At 36.2% G+C, this 15,849-nt stretch overlaps 1 pseudogene; it reads left to right on the top strand.

Moving 5' to 3' along the window:
* The first annotated feature begins 1,026 nt into the window (after nt 1-1,026).
* LOC149184555 (protein S40-6-like) lies at nt 1,027-6,181 on the top strand (annotated as a pseudogene).
* The last annotated feature ends 9,668 nt before the right edge of the window (nt 6,182-15,849 follow it).

Below are 15,849 nucleotides of genomic sequence, written 5' to 3'. Positions count from 1 at the left end.
AATAACAGAGTGAACGAGAGAGAGAGTCTCCTCTTTGTTTGAGTGCAGTCTCTAGGTGCTGTACACACTGTGAGCTGCAACTCCTTCATTTAATTCAAAGTTTGATTTTTATCTTGGTATCAGAGCTTAGTGTAGAGATAGCCTCAATTTTTTTCTAGGGATGTATCCTTAGCTACATATCTGTAGTGGTAGGAGAGCATGTAAATGTAACTGTGTCATCAGGTGGAACTGCAGTAACACCTGGAGTGAAGATGGATCTCAGATGACTGATCATCTCTGAGTGCAAGAAAGGGTTGGCTCGGACTTGTTGCGCACCTTTAAAAGCAAAAGTGGATTGGCGCGATTTTTTAGAGAACAAATGCGCCCATTAGCGCGGATTTGAGGCTGATAAGCGCGCCATCGAAATCGTGACTGAATTGGCGCGGATCCATGGATCTTTTCTGCAATTGGCGCGGATTCGTGGCTGTTTAGAGCGCCAAAGAGCCAACCTCTTTCTCTCTGGAAATCTGCAATTTTTCGTTGTAGATCGGAGTTGCCCGGTGGTGGCACGTGGAGATTTTTGCTCGGTGGCAGCAGATTTGATTTGCCCAGTGGTGGCGAATTGAGGTTCCTTGATCCGCTCGGAGGTAGCAGATCGGACCTGCCCGGTGGTGGCGAATCAGAGCTCTGTGATTTGCTCGGTGGAAGCAGATCGGTTTTTTGCCCAGTGGTGGCACAGTGCAACTCCTCAATCTATTTGGTGGAAGTAGATCGCCTTTGCCCAGTGGTGGCGTGTTGGAGCTTCTTTGTTGATCTATTTGGTGGTAGCGGATCGGTTTTGCCTGGTGGTGGCACAGTGAAGTCCCTGATTTGTTCGGTGGCAGCAGATCGGACTTGCCCGGTGGTGGCACAGTGAAGTCCCTGATCTGTTCGATCGTAGCAGATCAGACTTGCCCAGTGGTGGCACAGTGAAGTTCCTGATCTGTTCGGTGGTAGCAGATCAGACTTGCCCGGTGGTGGCCGATTGGAGTGTTCAGTTGGGCGAAAATGAATAATAGTATAGAATCATATCTCCACGAGTCTGGAAAACTCGATGGATCGAATTTCTCCAACTGGAAATTCAAAATGCAAACTTTGCTCGAGAGCGTAAATGCATTGTCGATCGTTGAGGGAAATGGGCAGAGATTTGGAACAGTGACCCAAGAACAAAATTGGGATAAAAGAGAAACGAAAGCAAAAGTTATACTGAAGATGTCCGTTAAGGACAATATTATCCCACATATCAGAGATTCTAAGTCGGCCGCTGATATATGGACAACGATCAAGAACTTGTACGAGACTCAGAATACAAATCGTGTTCTGGCACTCAAAGGAAAACTGTTTGCACTGAAGATGGACGAGAGTGAGTCCGTTGTTGGATTCATGGCCAGAGTCAAGGATCTGAGTGACAAACTGGCAGCGATTGGAGAAAAGGTGTTCGACTCAGATCTAGTCACACTCACATTGAACAGAATGACTGATGAATACTAGACTTTCATCACAGGACTGTTAGCGAGGGAGAAAGCCCCTTCATTTGATGAGCTGACAGTGATTCTGCTCCAGGAGGAGGAGCGACGACATAATTTGAAAACTCAGAGCAATGACCTTGTTCTAATGGTGAAGAGGCGACAGTATAGAGGAAATCAGTACCAGCACCAGCACCAGCACCAACACTAGCAACCGTAGCAGCAGCAGCAGAAAGGAGCCAACTCTTTTCAAAAGAGATCATTCAGAGGTATGACTGATAATTATGTTAAGAGATGTTTTTATTGTGGGAAACCTGGTCATCAGATTAAAGAATGTTATAAGCGGCAGGCAGATGAAAGAAGAGGAAAACAGAAGAAACATCAGGGGTGTTTTGCTGGAGAAGAGGAGGACCACAGCCATGATCTTCGACTATTCACAGTCGATTGTGCTCTTTCAACATCAAAGGGAGATGAGGACGACATATGGTATGTCGACTCTGGCGCATCCTCACATATGACTGGTAAGAAGGACTATTTTGAATTTCTTGAAGAATCTGCATGTGGATCAAAAATTTATCTAGGAGATGACAGTGGGTATGAGATCAAAGGATATGGAGATATTCCTGTGAAGCTACCTAGTAGTGACATTAAACATCTTAAAAATGTATTATATGTTCCAGGAATTAAGAAAAACTTGATCTTTGTCTCAATGATTACAGACCAGGACATGCAGGTGCAATTCTTTAAGAATGGTTGTGTCATTAAGGATAGCCAGATGGAAACAGTTGCAACAGGAGTGCGCGTGGGGAATTTGTACAGATTGGATGCAAAGAGTATGCCACGACAAGCAATGGTTGCAACTGGATCAACAGTCGAAAATCTCTTGCATCAGAGATTTAGACATCTCAATTTGCAAGACCTCATCTTACTTCAGAAGAAAGGTATGGTCGATGGACTCCCTATTTTCCATAATACCAAGCTGGAATGTGATGGATGTGCATTAGGGAAAATGCATCGAGAAGAGTTCCCTTTGCATGTCAACATAAAGGAAAGAGACATTCTAGAACTAGTGCATACAGATATTTGTGGACCTATGCAAATTAGGTCGTTAGGAGGAGCATATTACTTTCTATTGTTTACAGATGATTGCACTAGGTATTCATGGGTGTACTTTCTAAGTAAAAAGAGTCAAGCCTTTCGGTACTTTAAAGAGTTTAAATCTATGATAGAGAACCAAACAGGAAAAAGGATAAAGATTCTTCGCTCGGACCAAGGGGGAGAATACAGGTTAGGAGAGTTCATGAACTTCTACAAGCAGCATGGGATTATGCAGCAATTCACAGTGCCACACACTCCGAACTCTTGTGGAGTGCGCGAGAAGTATGCTTCAAGGTAAAGGTCTATCGAATGGTCTTTGGGCAGAAGCCATTAATACTGCTGTTTATTTAAAGAATAGGGGTCCTACTAAATGTCTAGGCTTCAAAACCCCCTTTGAAGCATTGTTTGGACTCAAACCAGCAGTTAGTCATTTAAGAATATTTGGATCTAAAGCTTATGCTCATATACCAAAAGTAGATAGAAATAAGTTAGACCCCAAAGCCTTGAAATGTATATTTGTTGGATATGGCACAGAGTATAAGGCATACAAGTTATATAATCCTGTGACTCATAAAGTTTTTGCAAGCAGAGATGTTATTTTTCATGAACAGGATGAAGATGGAAAGGAAGACTCTAACAGTGATAGCCACATTCCATTGCTGATAGAAACGAACAGTGACGAAGATGAAGAGCAGGAGCAGGAGCAGAAATAGGAAGAAGTAGTAGCAGATAGTATAATAAGTGATGATGTAGGCCCGGAAAGTGCTGAAACAAATATACTTGAGGTAAGTCCTCTACGTAGAAGATCAGGTAGGAAGACTAGACTACCTGAAAGATTGAAAGGCTATGCTTTAATGTCCAAAATTTTAAACATTGTAGAACCTTCAAATTATGAAGAAGCAAGTAAATCAGATGCATGGAGGGCTACAATGCATGAGGAAATTGAATCAATATATAGAAACATACTTGGGATTTAGTTGAGTTGCCTGAAGGAAAAACCCCCATAGGATGTAAGTGGCTGTATAAACCTAAGATAAATGCAGATGGGAGTGTAGAAAATTTCAAAGCTAGACTGGTAGCAAAGGGTTACTCACAGCAAGAAGGAATAGATTTCGATGACACCTTTGCCCCTGTAGCTAAACTAAATACAATTAGAATGCTAATTTCGTTAGCAACAAAACATAAATGGAAGCTACACCAGCTAGATGTTAAGTCTGCATTTCTAAATGGAGAATTAAAGAAAGAAATCTATTTAGTACAGCCTCCTGGTTTTGTGAAAAAGGGGTAGGAGAATCTAGTGTGTAAATTGCATAAGGCACTTTATGGTCTGAAACAAGCACCCAGGTCATGGTATGAGAAAATTGATTCATTTTTTATACAACATGGTTTTCATAGGAGCCTCAACGATCCAAACCTGTATACCAAGATAAATAAATAGAGGCAAATTATTTTGATTTCTTTGTATGTGGATGACATGATCATAACAGGAAATGCAAATAATTTGATCAAAGAAATGAAGCAGCAAATGTCACAGGTATTTGAAATGAAAGACCTTGGAGATCTTCATTATTGCCTAGGTTTGGAGGTATGGAAAGATTCTGGTCAAACTTTTCTAACTCAAGGAAAGTATGCTAGAACCCTGTTGGAAAGATTCAGAATAGAACAGTGCAAAACAGCAACAACACAATTGCACCAGAATCTCAAGTTAAGCAGCGACGATGGCACAAAACAGGTGGATGCCACTTTGTATAGACAGCTAGTGGGAAGTTTGATATATCTCACGACAACTAGACCTGATATGGCATATTTTGTTAGTGTGCTGAGCCAGTTTATGTCCAAACCACTTGAAAGTCACTAGATTGCAGCAAAATGTGTGTTGAGGTACCTTAGTGGTACTTGTAATTATGGTATTTTATACACTGACATTTCTGATGTTACTTTAGCAGGTTATTCAGATTCTGATTGGGCAGGTGACCTGGATGATCGTAGATCCATCACAGGTTACACATTTAGTATTGGATCCGGGGTTATTTCGTGGAGTAGCAAAAAGCAAAGTACTGTAGCATTATCATCATGTGAAGCTGAGTACCAGGCGTTGTGTGCAGCTACATGCGAAGCCATCTGGTTGAGGAGATTGCTTAGCGATGCAGGTGAAGGACAGAAAGAAGAAACCAACATCAAAACTAACAACCAGAGCACAATAAAGCTTGCATACAATCCAGTTTTCCATAAAAATACTAAACATATTGACACTCAGTTTCATTTTGTTCGAGAAAAGATACAGTCAAAAGAAATATGTGTGGAGTATTGCAACACTTGTGATAATTTAGCTGATATTTTTATTAAGCCTCTAGGGCGAGTAAAGTTTGAGTTATTTAGAGGGATGTTAGGAGTGCAAAATAACCCTTTCTCCATTAAGGGGGGGAGTTAAAAATAATGGAGAAATGGTTATATGGTTGTAACGCATCTCCTTAGTTTAGGATTTGTTCCTAGAGTTTAGGAGGTTGTTCACAACTACCTAATTTTCAGTGATGTATTTAATATTGTAATATTCATTTGATGGAATAACAGAGTGAACGAGAGAGAGAGTCTCCTCTTTGTTTGAGTGCAGTCTCTAGGTGTTGTACACACCTTGAGCTGCAACTCCTTCATTTAATTCAAAGTTTGATTTTTATCTTGGGCAGTAGCTAGGAGGGGATTTCAAGCACGCCCAACAGGCTCATTGTTTGTCTCTGGAAACGATCTGTTGAAGAATCGTCCTCCGTGGAAAATCAAGAAAACAAATTAGAGTGTTGGTACCTGGATGGAAGTGGTAAGTAGCCACTACATGATCAAGAACCCCTCTCACTAGTTCGAATCGAATCGTATGGATAGATACGTCGGTTCCTCATATCCGATGCCATCAGGGAGTATAAACGAGCTGTGGGAAGAAGACCTGTGGCCTGTCGACATAGAGCTGGATGCTGATCTTGAAGGTTTCCAAGCTGATGGCAAACATAAGAATTGTAACGACGGTCAATTTGAATCCTCCTCGTATGCCGGGATCCGACACCATCATCAATTGTTGCCCGTTAACGTGCCGGACTGGAGCAAAATACTGGGAGTCGACAACCGGAAAGAGTAGTACGCCGATGCCGACGATTTCGACATGGCCGGCGACGAGGAGGAGGAGAGGCTGCCACCGCACGAGTACCTGGCCAGGGAGCACGCCCGATGTCGGATTTTTAATACATCCTCCGTCTGGCTAGGGGTCCGGCTGAAGAGCCGAGCCATGAACCGGGTTCAGAATGCGGTGTGGCAACAAACCAAATTTCTTGGCTGAAAAATAACTGTCGTTGTATAATTATTTTTTCTTTATTGCATGAATGATGAATTTTGTATATTTCCATATATTTCTTTGTATAATTATTTTTACTTTATTACATGAATGATGAATTTTGTATAGTTCCAGGCTCCCAGCTAGGGCGATCCTGACTGGTTTTCTAATACATAGATTCCAAAGAATATTTCGCAATTCAGAATTCTGTCAGGGTTGGAGTTGTTATTTTGTCGGGAATGGAAACGTTGATGTATCACTAGTTTTGCTATTCGCGGGTTTCACTGGATAGTGAGTTTCAGTATGTCCCACCTTCTTCATTACACTTTATCTATTTGTCTTTAATCTTGTGAACACACCGTAAAGTTCCTATAAACACTTTATCTATTTGTTTTTAATCTTGTGAACACACCGTAATGTTCCTATAAAAAAACATGGACAGATTTACTTAACCATAGTCAATGAAAATGAAAATTGTTAATTTAAATTTATTGGGCATAAATAATATAATCAAATCAAATATATATAGTTGTGATGAATAAAAAATGGCATCTGAAAAAAATATTATTTAATTAAAATAGAAGATGAACTACATTCGTGGGTTCGAAACGCATCGATAAGTATATATCTTATGTGATTTTTTCCGCAAAATGCTGTTAATAATAATATTATAGATCATAGAAGTCTTAGCTCAAAAAAAAATAGAACATTTTTTTTTTTCTAACTTAGTGAGTGGGCAAAACTATTAATATGTCTATTTAATTAATAAGTTAATTTTATTCAATAATTATGGCTAAAATCTGGTTAATCATAATGAGCTCATAGTAGAAGGGTATGTTTTTATCCCAATAGAAGGCATATAGTTGACCTTTTTCGGAGGTTCTTCCCATAAACTTTCTAGGCACATATTTTACTCTAGTAGATCTAGGCACATATTTTACTCTAGTAGATCTAGTATTCTTATTATTGTTTTGGAATATTCTTACCTAATCAGCCTTTACTGTTCTCCCTCTTTTGTCTCATATGCTGATAACAAATGTGGGTTGTCCTTACGGCTTCATCCATGCCTTAGGATTATCGAATTCCAACCCCCTTCCATAAAAATTGGCAGAGCATTGCACCTTTGCCTTCTCTTCCCGTATATAGGGAACATATCATAATAAAGAGGTGAACTTAGTTACAAATTCATCCATAGATTGAGGTGAACTTAGTTACAAATCCATCCATGAACTAATTTAGGTCATAAAATTTCTTTGCCTTCTTATCATAAAATCTTTCAATTAAATATTTATCCTAAATTTTTTTTTGAAGGTTTCCCAACTCACTTCTTGCTCATCAATTCTGTGAACTGCTTTGATTTCCTTTCACCATCGCATGGCTTTTCCTTGCAATTGGTAAATTTCCAATGTGGCCTTTAATTAACCGGGCCTGAGCAACTTCCTCTTCTTCTCCACCGAACAATGGGGGCTTAAATTTTCTGAATTCACCCTACAATTCAACTTTTGATCTCTTGGTTGCCCTTCCACCAGAAGTATTACCAAATTCTTCCAAATTAGCCATACAACCTCCTTCACTTTCTCGGTGACCCTCGTGTTATCGTCTTGTCTCATCTTCGTTTCTATTGTCTAGACTAGGGTCTGGATTCTTTAGATTTTTCACGTGGGATAGGCTTTTCGTAATCCTTTCCTGTTCTAGCCTTAGCCTTTCGTTGTCTGCTCTTAAATTTGTCATCTCAGTTCGCAACTGTTGGAGTGTCTCTAACAACGTTGCATTAACATTTTGGGTACACTCTCTCAGCTAAACCCACATCGGGTACATTCTCTCAGCGGAACCCACATCTGTGGGCTAGCATCCACATGGGGTATGGATCCAAATCCCACTAAGGGCCCCCTGGGTGGGTTGACTCCAAGTCTCTTTCTTATTTTGCTTCAACTACCTCTATCCACCATGAACACTTTAGTCATTTACAGTTTTCCCACTAGCCACAGCATTGTAACCTATGGCTCTCATACCACTTGTAACATATATTTTTATAACAATAAAAAGATTAATCAAAACTAAATTTTTTTATCTATACTCATTCATATATATATACTCATTCATATATATAGATATAGATATATCATCCGCTAAACATAATATATGAACAAACACTTAATAAACATTTATCAACCTTGGGTTATGAGTTCATAGCGGAAATACTATTATGTTGACATTTCACCGGTGCCTTAACTAAAGTTAACTTGGGTGTTGGTTACATACTCCTCGAACATTCTCGAAGGTAGGTTTATAACTGGCAGTTGTCGGTCAGTTGTGGATGGCAAGTGGATGGACCCTCCACCGTAGGCTATGAGATCATGGATCTGACAGTCATCATTGGTCTGGAGCTTGTTAAGTAACTAAACCCTACCTCCTCCACAACTCACACCTTTCATTTGCTTCGACACTCGAGTCAACTCAAGCTATCCAAGCAGCGCTGCATCAACGCTGACTGGGAACCAAAGATATCAACTATCCATAGAGAAGTAAGGGATGGTTCATTCCTTAACATTTTCCAACTTTTGGTTGTAATTGTTGGGGTTTCCATACCTCTTAATTAAATTTGTTGCGGCTGGGTTAGTGCAGGTGAGTTTCGGTGCCAAATCCCGCTGCTTTATTGGAAAAACAAACAACTATGGTCATTCACGGATAGAGATAAAGGTTTAGCTCACACCCACTTCGCTTTACTCACAATAACAAGTATGCACTCATACACAGGTTCTGCTTCACAGTTTGGCTCACATTTTACTCTATATGCATTTGATATATGATAATGCCTTCTGGCTTGCTTCATACACAGGTTTCAAACGTAAATTCCAGAGCAAAATTTGTGGAGAGGATCGACCTCGTTCACTCTTGCAAGCAAGGGTTAGGGTCTGGATTTCAGTACATCTCTTGGTAAGTTTCCCGAATATGGTTTCTGCTCAACCCTACATATACTAGGTTTCTTTATTTTCAGTACTAAATTTCCAACCTTGGCTTATCGATGGAGGACACCACAAAATTTTCTATATGGAAAAAATGTAGGTCATGATGACGTGTGTTGCATGGATAGGAAATCGAGTGTGCGGACAACAATATATCCTTCCATTTGACCAGGTTCCTAATTTACAAGTTTTGCTTCTCAGTGACCGTAGGGTTGATATAATTATTTCTTGATGGTTAATTCCTGTCCTGGGTATTAAAGGCCAATGGGCCTTGTAACTAATTGAAAGATGTTGTAAATTTAACCCTGACTCCCCTGATGGGGTTACAGTTCTTTTGTTCTATTATTACAGTTCTTTTGTTCTATTAAGAAAATGTCTTGGACATAAGGGAAATATTCAGAATAAATTCTGGTTTACTTTTCTTTTATAATGAAGGTTAAGCTTCACATACATACTTTTATATGCACTGGTATAAATTCACATACATGTTTTATTACTTGGAATTTTCGTTTTCATTCTAGCCAAGGTTTTCGCTTTACCCTCGACCCGCTTGTTAATTTTGTACTTATGTTACTTTCATAGTTAAATGTTGGCCCTTTTATGCAGTTTGATTTTAATGGAAATTCATTCGAACGGGTTGAGGGAGACCCGGCCGGCCTCTGGTTTTTCTGATGGCCCAAGGTCTAAACGCTCTCTGTGAATCCGCAAGGAATTAACAAAATAAATAGATTGCACGCTAGGGTTTTAACTTGAATCACTTATGTCTTTTCACTTCAATTACTGGTGTCTTTTCTGAACTACCCAGCATCAGTAAGAAACTAATTCCACTGGGTCACTCGCCATAAGGGCACCTACTCTAGGGTCATCTGTATTCTTTGATATAGGAGCAATTAGTTACTTTTCAGTTTGTTTCACGAGTCTTTTCCGCAGATTTCCAGATGCATTTTCTGCGACTGCAAAACATAGAATAGTGACGCCTACCATCCTTCATAGTATATAACGTGTTCAATTTACCATCCTTCATAGTATATAACGTGTTCAATTTACCACTTCCTGGTATCCCCTCCTGTACAGAAAAAATCATATTGCAGTACTTGATTCCACAAAGTATACAAGGAACTGACAGAAGATTCATTCTTTCATTTCCAACAGAACACAAATTCAATCTCTATCCTCAATTAAGAAATTAAACATTTCTTAGAGACATCTATATTCAAAATAAAGTGTAGTCTTTCCTTTCCTACAAAATTTAGATTTAAAACAATGCACAATATTCAAGCACAGATACTTATCTACTTATTCACTAATCCAATAAATTCAACAGATCTGATTCTGCTCCTCCGGACCATGAGAAGGGAAATTACGTCCGCTTCTCCTCCAAAGCTTCCACTCTAGAACAGTAAACAACCGTATAAGAATACAGCCAGGTATTAAATCTCAAGATCACTATCCAGTGTAATGCTCTGTGTCTGTACAATAGTTCTCCACTGGCTGTAGTCCAGCTCAAGATTTCCTCCTTGGCAACGTCCTGCCAAGTGTCCTTTCTTTTCCTCACGAACTCAAGCAAAGAACGATCGAACCCACTTCTTCCCGCCGAGATCCTTCTTTATCTCCATGGAATGAAGAGGTAACCGTTGTAACCTTCTGGAAATTGGTAACCATTACAGGTCAGCCCTCATGAATTCCAAATTTCATAGCCAAAATAACAGTATTGCATAATTAAACATTTAAGTAAAAGTTTCACTCGCTTCCAGGAGCTCAATCAGGATGGTCTTATGTAATTCAGTAAAGTAAATGTCAGTAATTCAGTGTCCTCCAGAGGTGTTACAATATTATTTTAATATGTTAATTCTAGAAATTTATTATTGAATTTCTTTAAATAAAATATTCATTACATATTTAAAAAATAAATAAATAAAATTTTTATAAATATTTAGAAACTAAAATAACTTATTTACATATAAAAACAAAATTTTATATTGGAAATAAATATTATTTTATTACACTACATAAAACTATAAAATTTTCAATCATCGATATTTATAATATTACAATAGCTAACTTTCAACCCAGACTTATTCATATGGCATCTAAATTATTCATATGGCATCTAAATGTTATTCTCTTCTCAAAAAAAAATTGAAATTTACCATGAGTAACTCTTAACCAAGACTTATTTATATTTATTGCATAATTAAACATTGAAAATATTTCATACATCTAAATATTACTCTATTAAAAATAAATAAATAAAACTTATGTTATGAAAAGTGGAATATATTTCATTCTTATTTCTCATCTCACTTGTACCTCAAGAAAAGTAATATTGATAACAAAACTACATCTTAACCATTTAAATATTTTTAATAATAAAAGATATTTTTTTATTTAAATTGTTAATAATTTGTAACTAATAAAATGAAAATATAAAATATTATAACTGGCAAAGTATTATGTAAAACATAATTATACTTCATTTTCCATATTTTTTCTTTCAATGTATAGTTTCTCTTTAGAACTATACAATTTTAGATGAACTAAAAAAAATTCTAACTTTGTCTTTTCTTTAAAATTATAATTTGTCTCGACATTTATGGTAAACTAGAGATAATTAGTTATACCAATTTTAGATTCGTGAAAGTTATGTGCATATGAGGGAGATGAAATCATCATTCTAAGCAGGAAGAATGCAATTTGAGATTCTTCATAATCTTTATATACAAGGAATGATAATATTATGAGGCTCCCTAGGGGCATGAAGGCTAAGTGTGACTATTTTTGAAACTAGGGGCATGAAGGCTAAGTGTGACTATTTTTGAAACTATGTTTAGGATATGAAGCAAGGAGAGGTGCTTGAGCATGAAAGTTAAGGGTATGATGATGTTGTCAAATGCATGAAGTATAATGCATGCAGGTGAAGTTAGAAGTACTCTATGTATGAAGACCTTAAGTTGGTGCTTAGCCGAGGAGATTGTCTCCCGTAAACTTGCACCTACACAATATTTTGATGAATTAGCTAAGGAGATTGGTGCCTATAAAGATTTATAAAAATAAGTTTATATCCTTTTCTTCTACAAAAATTTCCACATTAAACTTTATATATTATGATTTCAATTTAAATTTATTTAATATTTGAAAATCAATGCATGATTGTTATATATATATATATATATATATATATAATATCCATATTATAATTTTAATTGCAATTTATATATATATATATATATATTATCTCTTAAATCCAATTTAATTTTAATTGCACTTTAATTAAAATTATGCACAAACCCTGAATCTATAAATATTAACTTTACTACTAATTCAAGATTCACCAATCACTCATTGAAAACTTCACCACCCTATAAATTTAATATTACCAACAAAATAATTAACATCATCTCCAAATATAATGGAGATATAAATGTGACTTCCACCATTAGTATGACATTCATGGATCACACATTTAAAACTTCTCAACCCTATAAATTTTAACAAAATATCATTAATAAAAATACTTAACATCATCTCAACCTCGCTGTTTTTCTCTCGCATTTAATGATACCACTTTTGGAAAAATAAACTTTCTAGCTTTATTGATAAATTATACCTTTACCGTGCTTGTCAAAATTCACGTTCAATCTGCTTCTTCACAGTGATTCAATTGGCACAACAGCCCACCTGACCTTTCATGCTCTTAATCGTCGTTCCTTTTCAAAACTTGGATTCAACCGCCACTACATTCGCGCTGCCGCTCGAAATATTCTTGCCAATAGTTCGTTCAACATGCCACGACTTATAGTCCCCAGTAAGGGCAATTTAAATAAAAGCAGTAGCTTTTGGTTTGGTCTACAGTTAAAAAAAAAAATGTTGCAGAGATTGTGATTGGACGATTTTTTTCATAGTTATAAGTTTGGATTTGGATTTGGATTTGATTCGGAAAAAATATTGGATCATGTAAAATTTAATGTAGAAAAAATTTAAGAGTATCGATTTTACCATTACTAAAAAAATTTTTTAAATAAATTTTTAAAAAGTCAAAATTATAAATCTTATTATTAAAAAATTCATATCTTCAAAAATTGTTTTTAATCATATTATGGAAATTGCAAATAAAATTAGATATTGAGATTAATAGGCATAATTCATCCTCATTGAAAACGAATGAAAGGGAATTGGGAACCCTTTTTACACGAACAAGAAAGAAATAACATGTCTCAAACCATTAGAGTGTTTTGTTGGTCAATCAATAAATAGTTGTTAGTGAGATTGTTTCCTAACAATACACTATGAAATACTTCCTAATAACTAAAAATAAAGAAGAGATCAAGAATCATCAGCTATTTCCTAATAACTAACAATAAAGAAGAGATCAAGAATCATCGGCTACACCAACGGCACTTTTAAGACATTTTTTAAGACAAAAGAAATCTTTTGTTTTAAAAAGTCTTTTTTATTTTAATTATTTTACATTAAAATTTAATATCAATTGAATTGTCTTAAATATAAAATTTAAGACAAAAACAATTTGAGACAAATATTTTAAGACAAAACTTTATATTTAAGATAAAAACAACTTAAGAAAAATATATTTTAAGGTAAAATTTTAAATTTAAGACAAAAACAGCTTAAGACAAAAAGTATTTGAAGACAAAATTGTATACTTAAGACAAAAACCGTTTAAGACAAAAATATTTTAAAACAAAAACAGTTTGAGACAAAAATATTTTAAGACAAAAATAGTTTAAGACAACATTATTTTAAGACAAAACTTTATATTTAAGACAAAAAAATATTGAGACAAAAATATTTTAAGACAACTTTATATTTAAGACAATGGCCACTTAAGAAGAAACCCATTTAAGACAAATAACAATTAAGACACAAACATATCAATTTAGGAAAATATTGTCTAACGACTACAAAATTGACTCTGACAGTGCACCCAAGTCCGCAAGCTTGTGGGCTACTACTATATCGTGCCTATACCAACACTGGTATTTCACTTTCCATTCATGTTATCCTATATAAAGACAATGACTTGTTGCACTCTTCATTTTGTGGGGGTAGCCGACTCTAAAGAATGTGAAAACTTTCCCTTGCAAGATTTTCCAAACATTAATTACTCTTTTGTCCCTTTGATCTCTGTTGATATGATTAGAGAGAACTTATATGTCATTGCATTCGACACTATTAGATGGAGTGGAATTTTAAGACAATTTTTTAAGACAGAATAAATCTTTTGTCCTAAAATTTTCAATATGACGCGCTAGTAATAAAGGTAAAGGATTAGGCGTTCGTCTTTACGCTACTGATGGGTTCTTCGGGAAGTAGAGCGATGGAGGTTGACAACAACTAATGGGATTTAGGGCGATGGAGGCCGAAAACAGAGGTGTGCATCGTGAGAGGAGCAGTGGAGGCACTTTCAATGAACATTAATAGGTGTTAACATAGTTGGAGTACTTTTTGGGGTCTCCATCGATTGTGTTTTAATATGTGTTTTCTGATTGTTTTATTTATTTTGAATGCTACTTATATCCGTTGGTTGTTGTTATTAGAACATTGTTGTGTTAGATTGGCAACATGGATTACATTCACCTGAAGGATTATTGAAAAATGCAGCGAGAAATTCTCAATTTAATTTTGCCTTTATTAAATTGAGAAAAACTGAATTTCCACATCAACAAACAACTTGGATGTAATTAGCTTGTATGACATGGTTTGTGTCACCCATTTTACTCAATAAATTTGAGTTGGAGGAGTTAGAGTTCAGTTAATCATGTGTGATTGCTAATTTGTATCAATCAAGGTCAATTATCTCAAGTTGCTTTCAGTTAAACTAATTCTAACTGTTGGAGGAACCAGTGGAAGGCTAGTTGTGCAATGGGACTTCATTCAAATGCAATGATCATGTAGTTAACTGATAAATCAGCCCAAAATATCTAGTGCATGCAAAGAATTCGAGTTCCCCAGCTATGGTGGAGATTCCAAGGTAGTGTAACATTAGTTGTAGACTAGTTTTGAGCGTACACGTGTTGCATGCAGTCACATGATCAACCTTAGGAATTGTGCAATCCATTTTGGAAAAAAATGTAAATAATAGGGGCCTAATTTCTCAAGAAATTGCACAAGGAAATAAGGGCTAAAGCAGAGGCAGAAATTGACAAAGTTTGGGTTTGAGCTTCTTAGTAAGTAGAGAGATATGTTATTCACTTACAGGTTGTGCACAGTTGAGTAAAGTAGTTATAATACATCTATATTCATAAGAGTGATGCAAGAAGGCATTGGAGTTATTAGAGAATTGCTTTCCCCAAGAAAATATTGTGTGCATGTGGTATTGCATATCTTAACTTTTTGTTCTAAATTGTGAATTAACTTCTGTAGAGTAGTAGAGTAGGTTTGTGTCTTATGATTTTGAAAAAACTTCATGAGCAGTTACAAATATATACCATAATTTTTACATCATATCATAGCAGGATTCACATTAGAGCAGGAATTTTGAATTTGTTTCTTAGGAGGTTTGAATTTGTAGTTCAGTGTAGCAAGATCTCTTAAGAACTGAAAAGATGACCTTCAACGGGTTGAGGCTAGAGCATGCCTTGGAAGGAAACTCTAATTTCATTGGCTAGAAGGATCACATGGAGGAGGTATTCGATGACAATGGATTGCTAGAATACATCAAGAGAGATGTTACAAAAATAGCAAAATATGATGCCCAAAACCTTGCTCAGTGGAAGAAAGTTACAGACCCTTTTGGACCCCATTATCAGTAATCTCCATGGGAAATAAAATACTTATGCAATGTGGTAGGCACTAAAAAATCTTATCTAGAATAGTATTGACCACATTAGTTGGTTCTCAAGGATAAACTTTGAAATATCAAGATGTAGAAGAATGACTTTATCCTGCAATATCTGAGGAGGTTCACACAAGTTCGTGATGAGATTGCAGGAGTTGGTGTTACTCTTTCAAAGGATGACTTGGTAAG

The sequence above is a fragment of the Pinus tabuliformis genome, chromosome 3_2, assembly GCF_031772625.1.
Source record: "Pinus tabuliformis cultivar Carrire ecotype Pingquan chromosome 3_2, CPIR1, whole genome shotgun sequence".
In the NCBI taxonomy this organism is placed as follows: domain Eukaryota; kingdom Viridiplantae; phylum Streptophyta; class Pinopsida; order Pinales; family Pinaceae; genus Pinus; species Pinus tabuliformis.
The sequence above is the reverse complement of the archived record's forward strand: the minus strand, read 5'-3'. Positions and strand labels throughout refer to the sequence as shown.